Below are 14,495 nucleotides of genomic sequence, written 5' to 3'. Positions count from 1 at the left end.
AATAAGGTGGATGAGAACATGTTTTTATTTGACAGAAATTGCTGTACCAGATGCGATGTGTGACACGGAGCATTGTCACGATAGAGGATGAAACTGTTTGCCCATTTCATATTAATGTGTTTTTCGCTGATCCATGATTTACGGCATACTTTAAAATACACCTCTCAAAAAACAGAAAAAAAAACACCTTCTCTCAACTGTAGCTCACACCCAACTGACTGCACCGAACAAGTTGAAATTTGTCACACACTGTTACTAAGGTTCTACTAAGGTTCTTCCGGTATTGAAGATCCCTGTCTCTCCATTGAATGGCACTCAGCAGCAGCATTCACTGTATTTTTTATCACACATTTATTTAACTTTTTAATAAACTGCCAGTTTTTTCCAGAGTCTGCATTCTCATCAGAAGTATGAGAGAGTTCCAGTTAATCCTCATCCTCATGAACACTCAGTACTATCAATACAATATTTTATTTTAGTCATTCTAAAAGGTAAGTAAATGGTACCTCATTGTGGTTTTAATTTGCATTTCCCTAATGACTAATTATGAGCATCTCTGCATGCACTTATATGCCATCCATCTTCTTTGGTGAAATGTCTGTTCAATCCTTTCACCCATTTTTAAAATTGGGTTGGTATTTTTTCTTTCCCTATGTTGAGTTCTGAAAGTTCTTCACAAATTCTGGACACAAGTCCTTTTTCACATATGTGACTTACAAATATATTCTCCCATTTCATGGCTTGTATTTACATTATCTTAACTGTGATCTTCTCATAAAAGTTTCGACTTTTGATGACGTTCACTTCATCAATTTTTTCCTTCATGGATCATGTTTTTAAGAGCATTTTGCCAAAACCAAGGTCAATAAGACCTTTTCCAATGTTTTCTTCTAAGGGCTTTACTACTTCATATTTTGCATTTAGGTTTATGATCCATTTTGAGTTAATTTTTGTATATATGTTACATAGGTTGAGGCTCACATTTTTCATGTATGGATGACCAGTATTTCCAACATCTTACGTACGTTAAAAGACTGTCCTGGGCCGGCCCGGTGGCTCAGGCGGTTAGAGCTCCGTGCTCCTAACTCCGAAGGCTGCCGGTTCGATTCCCACATGGGCCAGTGGGCTCTCAACCACAAGGTTGCCAGTTCAATTCCTCGAGTCCCACAAGGGATGGTGGGCTCTGCCCCCTGCAACTAAGACTGAACACAGCACCTTGAGCTGAGATGCCTCCCAGATGGCTCAGTTGCTGGTTGGAGCGTGTCCTCTCAACCACAAGGTTGCCGGTTCGACTCCCGCAAGGAATGGTGGGCTGTGCCCCCTGCAACTAGCAATGGCAACTGGACCTGGAGCTGAGCTGCGCCCTCCACAACTAAGACTGAAAGGACAACTTGAAGCTGAACGGCACCCTCCACAACTAAGATTGAAAGGACAACAACTTGACTTGGAGAAAAGTCCTGGAAGTGCACACTGTTCCCCAATAAAGTCCTGTTCCCCTTCCCCAATAAAAATCTAAAAAAAAAAAAAAAAAGACTGTCCTTTCTCCACTGAATTATGTTTGCACCTTTGTACCAAAAACAAACAAACAAACAAAAAGTTAACTATATTTGTAAGTCTACTTCTGGGCTCTCCGTTCCTTTAGCCAATATACCATACTGTCTTGATTAGTGTAGCTTTACAGTTCATCTTAAAATTGGATATAGTGAGGGGCAGCCGGATGGCTCAGGTGGTTAGAATGTAAGCTCTGAACTACAGGGTTGCCAGTTCGATTCCCACATGGGCCAGTGGGCTGCGCCCTCCACAACTAGATTGAAGACAATGAGCTGCCACTGAGCTTCCGGAGGGGCAGCAGGAAGGTTCAGTTGGTTACAGCACGAGCTCTCAACAACAAGGTTGCCGGTTCAATTCTCGCATGAGATGGTAGGCTGCATCCCTTGCAACTAAAGACTGAAAACAGCAACTGGACTTGGAGCTGAACTGCACCCTCCACAACTAGATTGAAGGACAATGACTTGGAGCTGGTGGGCCCTGGAGAAACGCACTGTTCCCCAATATTCCCAAATTAAAAAAAAAAAAAAAAAAGGCCAGCCCGGTGGCTCAAGTAGTTGGAGCCCCATGCTCCTAACTCAGAGGTCACTGGTTCGATTCCCACATGGGCCAGTGAGCTGCGCCCTCTACAGCTAAGATTGTGAACAACAGCTCTCCCTGGAGCTGGGCTGCTGTGAGCAGCTGGAGGTTAGCATGAGCTGCCATGAGCTGTCGTGGGCTACTGTGTGCTGCCATGAGTGGCCGGTGGCCAGCGTGATTGGCCAGCAGCCATTGTGAGCGGCCAGCAGCCAGCGAGAAATGCCATGAGCTGCTATGAGCAGCCAGCGACCGACTGCCTCAGCCACGGGGAGCGCAAGGCTCATAATACCAGCATGGGCCAGGAAGCTGTGTCCTACACAACTAGACTGAGAAATAACAGCTTGAACTGGAATGTGGAGGGAGGTAAAAGCAGGGGGAAAATAAATTTTTGTTTTAAAAGTTGGATATAGTGAGTCTTTCAACTTTGTTCTTTTTCAAAATTGTTTTGGCTATTCTGGTTCTTTAACTTTCCATATATGATTTTTAAAAACTAGGGCCACAGTCGCTACCTCTTTCATGGTTCCTTGACCTCCAGAAAACTGGCGTTTTTACTGTTGTGCTTTATCTTGTCAAAACCATTCAAAACATATTCTCTTAAATACATTATGTAGATGTTTATCACCTTTGACCCAATATGTCCAGTACCAGAAACTTATGTGAAAAATACACAAACACAGATATAAAAATTAGTTCAATGTGTTCAAAAATATTGTTTAGAAAGCAAAATAAACCTTCAGATCCAACAAAAGGCAAAGAGTTATATGATGGATAATTGGAAAAGTCTTCAAATTACAGTGGTACCTCATTTTTCGAACGTCTCCGTTGAGGAACATTTCGGTTTACGAATGCCATAAATTTTATGGATCTATGGTATCATTAGATAGTAAAATTCATGCTAAATTTGCAGTTTTAGGGGTTGATTTTAAAGGTCTGGAACGGATTCATCCATTTTGCATTACTATCTATGGGGAAACCATGCCTCGGTTTTCGAACGTTTCGGAACTTGAATGGTCATCTGGAACGGATTACGTTTGAAAACTGAGATACCATGGTATGTTGTTTTCACATGGATACATAGGACCCATACTGTGTATCCATTTTTTAGATGAAACACAACACATTTCAAGGAAAATACATTAAAAGCATTATTTCTGGGATGCATCACTGCAAGTGACTTTTTTCTTCATAGTTTCAGGAACTTTTAAAATATTCTACAATGAACATGTTATAGACCTATAACTGGGGATAAACATTTTCTGTTATAAAAAATGTCATTACCATTTAACACAGCAAAATACAGATACCTCTGTATCTGCGTGTATATAATTTACTCATAGGATATAAATACTCTACATGACAGTGTTTTACCATATTTCCCCGAAAATAAGACCTCGCCGGACAATCAGCTCTAATGCGCCTTTTGGAGCGAAAATTAATATAAGGCTGGGTCTTATATAAGACCCAGTCTTATAGTAAAATTAGACTGAGTATTATATTACATTACATTATATTATATTATATAAGACCCAGTCTTACAATAAAATAAGACCGGGTCTTATATTAATATTTGCTCCAAAAGACACATTAGAGCTGATTGTCCGGCTAGGTTATTTTCGGGGAAACACAGTACCACTGTTTTTTATTTAAGGAACCTCTTTTTATATTTACTCCATAATTTTCCAGTAAAAAAATAACTTCAGAAAAAAAGTTATATAAAAGTGGAGACATCAATTCAAAACTCAGCGCTCTCCCCATTACAAGATTTCTTAAATCTGAATCTAAATTCTACAGAATTTCCATATCTTCAGTATGACTTTTCTTTCCTTATCTAGCAAATTTTCGGTCATTCTTATTTAGATTAAATGTTGTAATATGATTAACAAATACCAAAGAATTCAGGGTAGGAACCCTAAAGACATGCGAGTAGTTATTATATTTTATCCCCCCTTCTTCCGTCTCCCCCCCACTCCGGTTCAAGCCATTGTTTCTCAGTCTAGTTGTGCACGACACAGCTCCCTGGCCTATTATGAGCTGTGAGCTACCCCCGGCTGAGGGAGTAGGTCACCAGTCGTCGGTCGGCCACTCACAGCAGCTCTCCCCATCTACCGGCTGCTGACGATGGCCGCCAGCCACTCACTCTGGCTACCGGCTGCTCATAGCAGCACACAGCCGCCCACCGCCGCTCTCACCAACCTCCAGCTGCTCACCGCAGCCCAGCTCCATGGAGAGCTGTTGTTCACATTCTTATCTGTAGAGGGCGCAGCTCACTGGCCCATATGGGAATGGAATGAGCGACCTTATGGGAATCGAACCAGCGACCTCGGTGTAAGGAGCACAGCGCTCCAAATACCTGAGCCACCCGGCGGGCCCATACCTTTTTTTTTTTTTTTTTTTTTAACATTATCACTGATGTTTTTTCTCCAAGGGTTAGTCTTTAATGGCTTAAACATATCATTATTCCTATCCCTGTTTAGCCAATGGGGGAAATAGCAGTTAACTGATAAGTCCAAGGTGGGCCTTTTTAAGTAATAAAGTGTTTTGTTTCTTTTTAAACCCAACTACCCAACTCAAATGAGCTTTGCCCCCTTCAAAGCAAACACCTCAGAAAGCTGGCTATACACCCACTCCAACAGTGTTACACTGCCACTGCTCAAAACAATGTAGGATTCTTTTTTTGAGACCTTCAGAGCCTATTGTACAACTTCGTAAAATCCTTATTAATAACAAATCTTTACTTCTGTAACGTGCACTTTGTTTTGTTTAACATTCAAAAATGATTCTCAGATTCAACTTGGTGAATAAGGTAAATAGTCTGAGTACTACCATTTTTTAGTCAAAAAGGACTGAACATACCAGTGTTAGACTAATTTTACCTGTGCCTCTGCCAATAATTTCAAAAGAAAAGTTTCAAATCACATGCAGGATGTTCTTTTTTTAATTTTATTAAATTTATCGGGGTGACATTGGTTAATAAAGTTATATAGGTGGGTACCTTTTGAATAACAAACTGTTTTATTTGCCTTATTACATTTATCAGGTATGGTTATAAGTACACTTAAAAATCTGTTTTCTAAGCTTTAAGTCATTCTGTTTCTATTAAGAATTATTACATATAATACAAGTTTTGTAACTTTATCAATTCTTAACATTATCTTATAAATGGGGCCATGGCTATTTCTAACTAATAATCATTCAATTTTTACAATCTGAATTACTATGTACGCTAAGTGAGCCACACAATCTGAATTATTTCCTGGGATTTATCCCTCAAATTAAATATCAGCTGCCTATGCAGCAAATATAGCAAAGCAGATAACTAAAGAATTATGAAATCTGGGCCGGCCCGGTGGCTCAGGCGGTTAGCTAAAGCTCCATGCTCCTAACACCGAAGGCTGCCAGTTCGATTCCCACATGGGCCACTGGGCTCTCAACCGCAAGGTTGCCAGTTCAATTCCTCGAGTCCCGCGAGGGATGGTGGGCCCCGCCCCCTGCAACTAAGATTGAACATGGGACCTTGAGCTGAGCTGCTCCCGGATGGCTCAGTTGGTTGGAGCGTGTCCTCTCAACCACAAGGTTGCCGGTTCGACTCCCGCAAGGGATGATGGGCTGCGCCCCCTGCAACTAGCAACAGCAACTGGACCTGGAGCTGAGCTGCGCCCTCCACAACTAAGACTGAAAGGACAACAACTTGAAACTGAATGGCACCCTCCCCAACTAAGATTGAAAGGACAACAACTTGACTTGGAAAAAAAGTCCTGGAAGTATACACTGTTCCCCCAAAAAGTCCTGTTCCCCTTCCCCAATAAAATCTTTAAAAAAAAAAAAAAAAATTGTGAAATCTGGAAATCCAAATATAGAATAAATAAAACTATGGCACTGATCTAAAGATGCTGTAATAGAGGTAAAGAATTAAAAGAATCAGCTGAAAGAACAACAACAAAAGTTTTAAACTGCTCATGTTTCCTATGGCGCTTAAATATACTTGAAAAGTATTAAGGATTAATATTTTGAAAACATAAACCCATATTGTATTAAGATATATAACTCCCTTTATCATCCTCCCATCCCCACCATCTCTTCAAAGGGGTTTTATTATTTCTAATTCCCAAGAATAGTTTTCTTAGATTTATGTTCCTCAACACTAGCACCATCCCACTCTACCCCCTTAAAGTAATGAGAAAGTAGTTAGTAAAGGAAATCAATTTGCCAATAAAAAATAAATCCTTCTACAATGATTTATTGTTCTCTAATTCAAGTAATTCAAGAACACCAAAAAACAGTCCAATTTTTCCAGTGAATTTAAAACATATAAACTAAAATCATTATATCAATCTCTCCCTATAATTTAGAGAGGCAAATAATTAATTTTGTGACCTTTAAACTTAAGTAAAATTAAAAATAGTTCCTTATAAAATGCTCCATTTGATTTTCTTAAAGCTCTTTTATACCTTTAAAATCATCCTAGTGATGAAAGATCTCAGTAATAGAATAACACAGGCTTCAGAGTCAAGCAGTCTGGTATTACAACTTTCTAGCTGAGGACCCCCGGGGAAAGTTAAATAAGCTCTGTGTGATTCAGTTTCTCTATACACTCATGTGTCACTTAATGACAGAGAAAATGCATCATCGGGTGAAAATGTATCATCAGGTGATTTCGTCTGCAACATCCGAGTGCACTTACACAAACCTAGATTGCTCTATACAGGACTACTTGCAGGACTGGAAGTTGCTCTGGGTGAGTCAGTGAGCGAGTGGTGAGTGAATACCAAGGCCTAGGACATTACACTACTGTAGACTATAAATACTGTACACTTCAGCTACACTAAATTTATTTTTAAAAATTTTTGTTTCTTCAATAAACTAATCTTAGCTTATTATAACTTTTTAACTTTATAAATTTAAAATTTTTAAACTTTTTGACTCTTTGGAATAACAAACCCAAGCCTTGTATGGCTATACAAAAATATTTTCTTTCTTTATATCCTTATTCTATAGGCTTTTTCCTACTTTTAAGTTTTATTTTATTTTGTTACTTTTTGTTTGTTAAAACCTAAGACCCAAACACACACATTAGCCTCGGCCTGCACAGGGTCAGGAGCATCAGTATCAGTCTTCCACCTCCACAACTTGTCCCGCTGGGCCTTCCGGGGCAATCACACACACCCCGCTGGCATCTCCCATGACAACAATGCCTCTTTGTGCAACACCTCCTGAAGGATCTGCCGCAGGCTCTTCTTAAGGACATGTCACTCTTTTCAGAAATATATCCGTGGTGGTTTGCTTTATTGGTTTCTTTTTTATCACAGATTTGCTCGTAAGTAGATAATGCACCATAAACACTCTTCTTAATGAAAACCTTTCGGTGCTGGGGTCCATGTTTTCCAACTTTTTAAGGCGCTTGTTGAAGTCTACAAAAGCCTCTGCTAAACCCTTCACTGTGAATTTTCTTGGGGACGGGGGCCTTCTTTTTCTTCTCCTGCAGTTTCCCATTCTCTTGCCTCTTCTTCAGCTGTGTGTTCCTATTCCAGTTGCAACAACGCCTCATTAGTCAATTCCTCAGGAACCACCCCCAGGAGCTCCTCCAGGTCACCTTCACCCACACCCAAGTTCAAGTTGTTTGCCATCTCAACCACAGCCTTGTTGACTTTCGCAGCCTCCTCATGCTTGGCAAGTCCTCTTGAAGTCATAGATGAACCTCTTGAGTGTCTTCCTGAAGATGCCATTCATACACTCCTGGTGACATCACGCCAAGCCCAAGCATGGTTCTTGGTGCTGTCATAGATGCTGTAATCCTTCCAGAATTGCATGTCTTCCTCAGTTGCAGCAATAGCCTGGGCAAAGGTCCTCCTCAGGCAGTAGGCCTTAAAAGCGGCTAGAACTCCTTAATCCATTGGTTGGATCAAAGAGGTGGTGTTTGGAGGGAGAATCCTCACTGACGTTGGGATGAAGATCACCAATAAAGAGGATGTCGGGAGCATTATCAACAGTAAGCACCATCTTAAAAGGTATGTTATTGTCCAAATGGTACTTCCCCATTTTGCTGGCACAGCAATCCAGGAGGGCATCTTGGAAGAGGAGCTTGGTCACCCATGACTTTTCACAGTATACTGACTGGCAATGTGTGCTTATGGAGACGCGTGAAAGCCCTGGGGGTCTCACTGTACCAGATCACAAGGGTTTCAATTTAGTTTGCAACACTGCCCCCAAGCAAGACTGTTGCCTGTCCTTAAAAGCCTTGAAACCAGGCATTGACTTGGCCTCCTTAATGGATGAAAGTCCTTTCAGGCATCTGTTTCCTGAATAGGGAAGTTTCATCCATATTGAATATCTGCTCTGGAAAGTAATTTCTTCCACAATCAGCACATCTAGAGTTCCCAAAAATTCTTCAGCTGCTTTCACATCAGCACTCTGACTTATCATTCACGTTTTCATTATGTAATGAATAACAATTCTTCAATAGTTTAAACCACCCAGAGTTAGCAGTAAACTCAACATCATAGTTGGGTCCAGCCTTTTCTTTCGTCATCGCAAACAAACTTTTTGCTTTGGCCATGATCATCATAGTGCCGACAGGTATAACCATACTTCTGTGCCTGGTCTTCAATCCAGGTCATTGGAAGTTTCTCCAGGTCTGATATAGGCCCTTCTCAAATTTTTGTTAGTCATGTTGCCTTCAATGAAGCAGATCCTTTAATAGCTTTCATCATTTTGTTCTGTTCTTCAAGACCAGAGCTATGCTGAAATGGGACATGCCTGACTAGTGAGCAATAACCATCACCGATTTTCTATTTTCTACCTTCATAGTCCTTTATCACTCCTAATTTCATTTCCAGGCCAATCACTCGACATGGCCTCTTACTGGCAACATTAGCAGTGAATTTTGTACGCTTAGGGGCCATGATGAACAAAACAACAAGATTAAATCAAATACAAGTGAAATGATACAATCAAAACGTGGTAAGCATAAGAATTTGAGGCTGCTGCAAGCATAACACAGCATTTGTTTTACAGCAAACGTTTTTTATAAATAGAGAGTATTCTAAAATAATAAAAAGTGTAGTATAATATATAAATAACAGTCATTTATTATCATTACCAAGTATTATGTACTGTACAAATTGTATATGCTATACTTTTATACAACTGTCAACGCAGGTTTACACCAGCATCACCACAAACATGTAAGTTATGTGTTGCACTATGACGTCACTAGACAACAGGAATTTTTCAGCTCCGTTATAATCTTATGGGACCACCACTGCCATTGTTGACTGAAATGTAGTTATGCAGGACTGTACAGCAAGTCCTCGAATAACATCATTTCACACAACATTGTTTTGCTATAATATTGATGAGATGCTGTAGGAACTTAACTCTTGTTTATATCAATTAGCCTATGGTAAAATTGGTTTTCTTATATGTAATTTCGCTTAAAGCCACAGAACCTATTAAGGATGTTAAGTGAAGACGTACTGTATATGAAATGAGATTAACAGTAACCACACCTCATAGGAGGATTATGAGATAGGCTATGTAAAGTATGTGGCACATAGTAAGCACTCAATGTTAGCTACATTACTGTAGTAAGAATAGTAGTGTGTATCTGCAATTAGATATGGCATTCAAAATTTTAGCATGTTTTAACTGCTCATTCTACTTACCTTGCCAACAGGCTCACAGTAGTAATTCAATTTATTATTTGTGTTACAACAAAAACATTTTTATATTTGTTATTAAAACAAATCACGTAAAGGTGTTTAAAGTGGATTATTCATTTTCTATCTTAAATACATACTCCAAAATCTGGATTTTCCAATTCTCAAATGGCAGAATATTTACCTAACAGCAAACCCTGGCAATCTGAACTAAAATTATCTCTTCAATTTAGTATCTATCATTCCATTCACTTCAGAATCAACTTATTTAAAGGTACATAAACTCTGAATAACAATTTCTCGCTGAAATAAATTAGTTCTGTATTGACAAAACACATTCAAAGAGGTTCAATCTTACTTGGATTGAACACCAATACTATGTAATTGTATGTGAAATAGTCCAAAAGAAGTTCAGGAACACAAAAGAATTAAACATTTTAAATATGATCTTTCAGCAAGCTGGAGTTCCATTGTCCTAATCTCTGAATTTATAACTCTTCCTTACTGTTATTTTCCATAACAAGATTAGCAGACGTGGACCGGTTTCTTACACGGCCTCCTTTATTTCACCTGTCTCCAACAGACAGGTTCTTCAGGAACCTTAGACTAGGATCACTAATTCTAAGTTGCAAAGATGGAGCAGAGTATTTTATCATAATAGATTGTGATTATGTTGACAAATGCTCCAACTGGCCTTAACACTTAAAAGCTTTTATTTTAATTATCATTTACAATCGCATCAATAACACCTACACCTCACATTTCTGTATTTTAAAATCTAGAAAGATTTTTATGAAGATTGTTTATGAAAACTCAAAGGTTACTAATGTCCTTATACTTTCCCTTACTATCTACAAGGCAGTGACTCTTCCTACAGTGCTTTGCCTTTGATGAGTGCTCAACAAATATTTTTTACTAACACAAATCTCTGAAAAAGAGGAATCAACATGCTGCAAAGAAAGTATTAAGGCCCACATGCTTTGTTCAGGAATAATCCTTATTTTATCAAATTTAAGACACTCATGCTGGCATTTTAAAAAATTATCAGAAGATATCAATGCAAGGTTTCCTCACAACTACAGAGAATCCGTGAAGTTGTACAATTGCCAACAGACTGATGGCAACTGTAAGACTTCATGGATTCTAAAGCAAGTCCCAATTTCAGAGAACTTAAAAACCAGATAAATATGCATCTTAGAATCAACTTAATATGGTAAACACATATTCTATAAAATATCAAGGTGCTGTATTTGCTGGGGAGGGGAGGGTGTTAAAGCTACAAACCATGGACATTAACTATGTTTCCATCTGAGAATGGAAATAGGGGTGCCCAATTAGCTCAGTTGGTTACGGCATGGTACTAGTAACACCAAGGTTGCCAGTTCGATCCCCGCATGGGCCACTGTGAGCTGTGCCCTTCTTAAAAAAAAAGTAAGAAAATTTTAACTGACTTTCTGACTCATCATACAACTGTTTTTTTAAAAAATAGCATTACTTTTATAATTTTAAAGTTGTTTAATTGCTTTTTAGTTGCCTATCGATAAATCCCCTAAAACAGATTCTTAACTTGTCAGTTAACCCTCTGAAAATGTATACAAACTAGTTTATGTTTGTCTATTTTTCCCAGAGAAAATTCATTAATTTCTCAAAAGGAATCCATATACCAAAAAGCCTAAGAATCTGTAGAACTACATTTTAAGAATTACAGAAGGGTGGCTGGTTAGCTCAGTTGGTTAGAGCAGGGTGCTCTTAACAACAAGGTTACCTGTTCGATCCCCACATGGGCCACACAACTAGACTGAAACAACTACTTGACTTGGAGCTGATGGGTCCTGGGAAAAGCACACTTAAATAAATAAAAGTTTAAAAAAAAAAAAAAAGAATTACAGAATCATAAGATAGAGTATGCTAGAATCTGAAGCACATTGCCAAGCACAAATGTTAAGTTTGGTTTTACAGGGTTTTTTGTGGGGAGAGGGACAGAAAATAGATTCATCATTTCTAGAACAAATGAAAATAATACATATCCTTTATTTTCAAAAATTATTATTAAAGAGTTTCTTTAATATAAATCAAAGTGTTAAACCTGATAATGAAGTTCCTGTTAAAGAAAACTTTGAGTATATAACAAATACTTTCTAAATTATCAGTTTGGAGTTTTCTAAAAATGGAACACAACTATATTTTATTCTCTTAATCACTGAATGAAATAAAAACTACAATGAAAGTAAATCAATGCAAGTCAACTAACTGCTATACTTTAAGCTTTCTGTATCATTTAAACTTTTATGTTATGCACACCATGAAACAGACACTCACTTTCTGATCTCTAGACTAACTGATATCATGCTTTTAGATAATTAACGCAGGAATTCCAAGAGGGTCTATACCAAAGCAGCCCCACTAAATTAAGATTACCAAGAGTTATTTGAAAAAATAATTATTTTTAAAGGAATGGGAATGAACTTGTTAAAAGTCATCATTAACTGCTGACCTGATCAATTTATTCTTCCAGTAACATAATAAAATTCCAATTTGCTTCACAATAGCAAAATTGGGGAGCAATTTTGGTGTTCTAAGCCATCACCTACTTTGTGTTTTGTAATGATTGACCCTTAGAGGAAAAATTCAAATAGCAAAGAAATTCACTTGATAAGTCAATGAGATCAAGAAACTGGACAAAAAGATAACAAGGCCACAAAAGATTGTATAATAAGCAGAAAAACACATATAAGCAGAAAAACCATCACACATCCATACCCTCCAAAGCTAAGAATCACATGGATTTGAGATACAAAAAGAAAAAAAAAAGGCAGGATAAATAAAAAAATATGTGAAATACAGGTCTCCCAAGTCTCTACCACAACAGATGTCGTACTTAAAACACACTAGAGCCAACTACTTCATGGTGAAAAAGATCAGTTAGAAGCCTATTATATTAATATGTAAAAGTTAAAGGAGTTTCATTATGAACAATTTTAAAAATGACTGGCAGTCTAATTGCCTTCAAAACTATCATGCAAAATAGACAAAAAAGTTTAACTTAAAAGTAATTTATACTAAATGTTGAAGGACTATGATTTGATAAAGGAGAACAGTAGAGAAAGTTCTGTGCCAACTTTTAACTGCAGCTGTAGTGGAACACACTAAGAGCCTTGTTTTAAGACAAAAGCAGTGAAATAAAAAACAATGGTTTTAAACCTATCACCAGTGTTAACTGCTCATGACCATAAGTTTGTGTTTCCAATGAAGGATTTTGAGATAAAAGGCCACATAATAAGGAAACAAGTGGAAGAAAATTAAATTGAACAAAATTCTCACACAAGACTAAAATATAAAACTGTAATTTTCATACATTTTTACATATCACAATTAAACGTAAAAAACTCAAAGATAAAGAAATCTAACACAACAAAATTGGAAATTAAACCATTCTATTCAAATAGGGCTGAAATTAATAAGCTTTTAATTTAAATCAGTGTAGGCTACAGGCTCTTTATATACTATCTACTCCAAACTGAGAGGATTCTCCACACTCCTTTCACATTTAAGCTAAAATATTACAATTTGAAAAGTTGTTTGTTTTTTTCAAACTCCACTGGAATGAGATTATTCTAACTAGACTGTCAATTGCCCCAAACAATGATACTTTTTGGAAACTAAACTTCATTCCACTACATTTAGCCAGTAAATTTTGCTAAGTAATCCTTTGCTAGAAGTTATATAAATTCCATGCTGTGAAACTAATTTTTCCAGTATCTATAAATAAAAATTTATACTTGACAAAAGACGTTCCTCAACTAATAACTTGCATGTTTAGTGATTTTAAATATCTGCATCTGAAAGCATAGTGTATCGTGACCACAAAAGATGAGACTTACAACTGGTAAGGGTACTGCTATTACACAATATTCTAAATAGTGCTTTTAGCAGGTATTCAGTGACTATCACAGGCGTAAATATTTAACATTCCCCTATCAATGCTTCACATTTTCTACTAAGTTGACCCAACTTCAAGCCTGAACCTGAGGCGTCTACCTTTAGAAGAGTAAAAAACAAAAGTAATTGGGTAGTCCTAAATATACACACCATAACTACATGACTTAAGATCCTCATTTAAAACTTTTGCCAAGATAACCCCTCCCTTCAAAACAAACTACCATTGACTCACACTGCTCTATTTGACTTAACTTTGGAAATACAAAAATTAAATGCTTTCCTAAGAACTCATTTCCCTCGGTCTCTGCATACACCATTTAAAACATTCAACCTTCAATCTGATTCATCCCTTCCAAAATGGTAAAAAAAAACAAACACACAACACCTCAGTCTCTCTAAATTATCTACCATGGAATTAAAAAAAAAAAAAAATACACCAGATTCAAGAATGATAACCACCATTCTAAAGTCTTGGAAAACAATGGAAGCAATGTCTGTGGTTGCTGTCTGCGGAGCCGTCCTACTCGGTGAAACCATTTCACCTCAGATGATACTTTTAATCTGTGAGACCACCCCATTTTCTAGTTAACCACCTGAGCAAAGGGTTTCAATTTCGTCTCACTAAAGTGGAAAACTATCAATCACCCTACATAACAAGTTCCACCCTCTAGATATTTCTACATGTAGGAACAAAACAACAACAACAAAGCCAGTAAAGTTGGTGGCAGGGTGAGGACAAAGAGCATTTTGAAACACCACAGAAGTAAATAGAGA

At 37.7% G+C, this 14,495-nt stretch overlaps 1 protein-coding gene across 1 annotated transcript in view; it reads right to left on the bottom strand.

The window, feature by feature from the left end:
- The window catches only part of UBE2R2 (ubiquitin conjugating enzyme E2 R2), an 88,630-nt gene that overhangs the window by 72,283 nt on the left and 1,852 nt on the right, over nucleotides 1-14,495 (bottom strand). The window lies entirely within an intron of this gene.

This window comes from Rhinolophus sinicus, linkage group LG04 (genome assembly GCF_036562045.2).
Source record: "Rhinolophus sinicus isolate RSC01 linkage group LG04, ASM3656204v1, whole genome shotgun sequence".
In the NCBI taxonomy this organism is placed as follows: domain Eukaryota; kingdom Metazoa; phylum Chordata; class Mammalia; order Chiroptera; family Rhinolophidae; genus Rhinolophus; species Rhinolophus sinicus.
The sequence above is the reverse complement of the archived record's forward strand: the minus strand, read 5'-3'. Positions and strand labels throughout refer to the sequence as shown.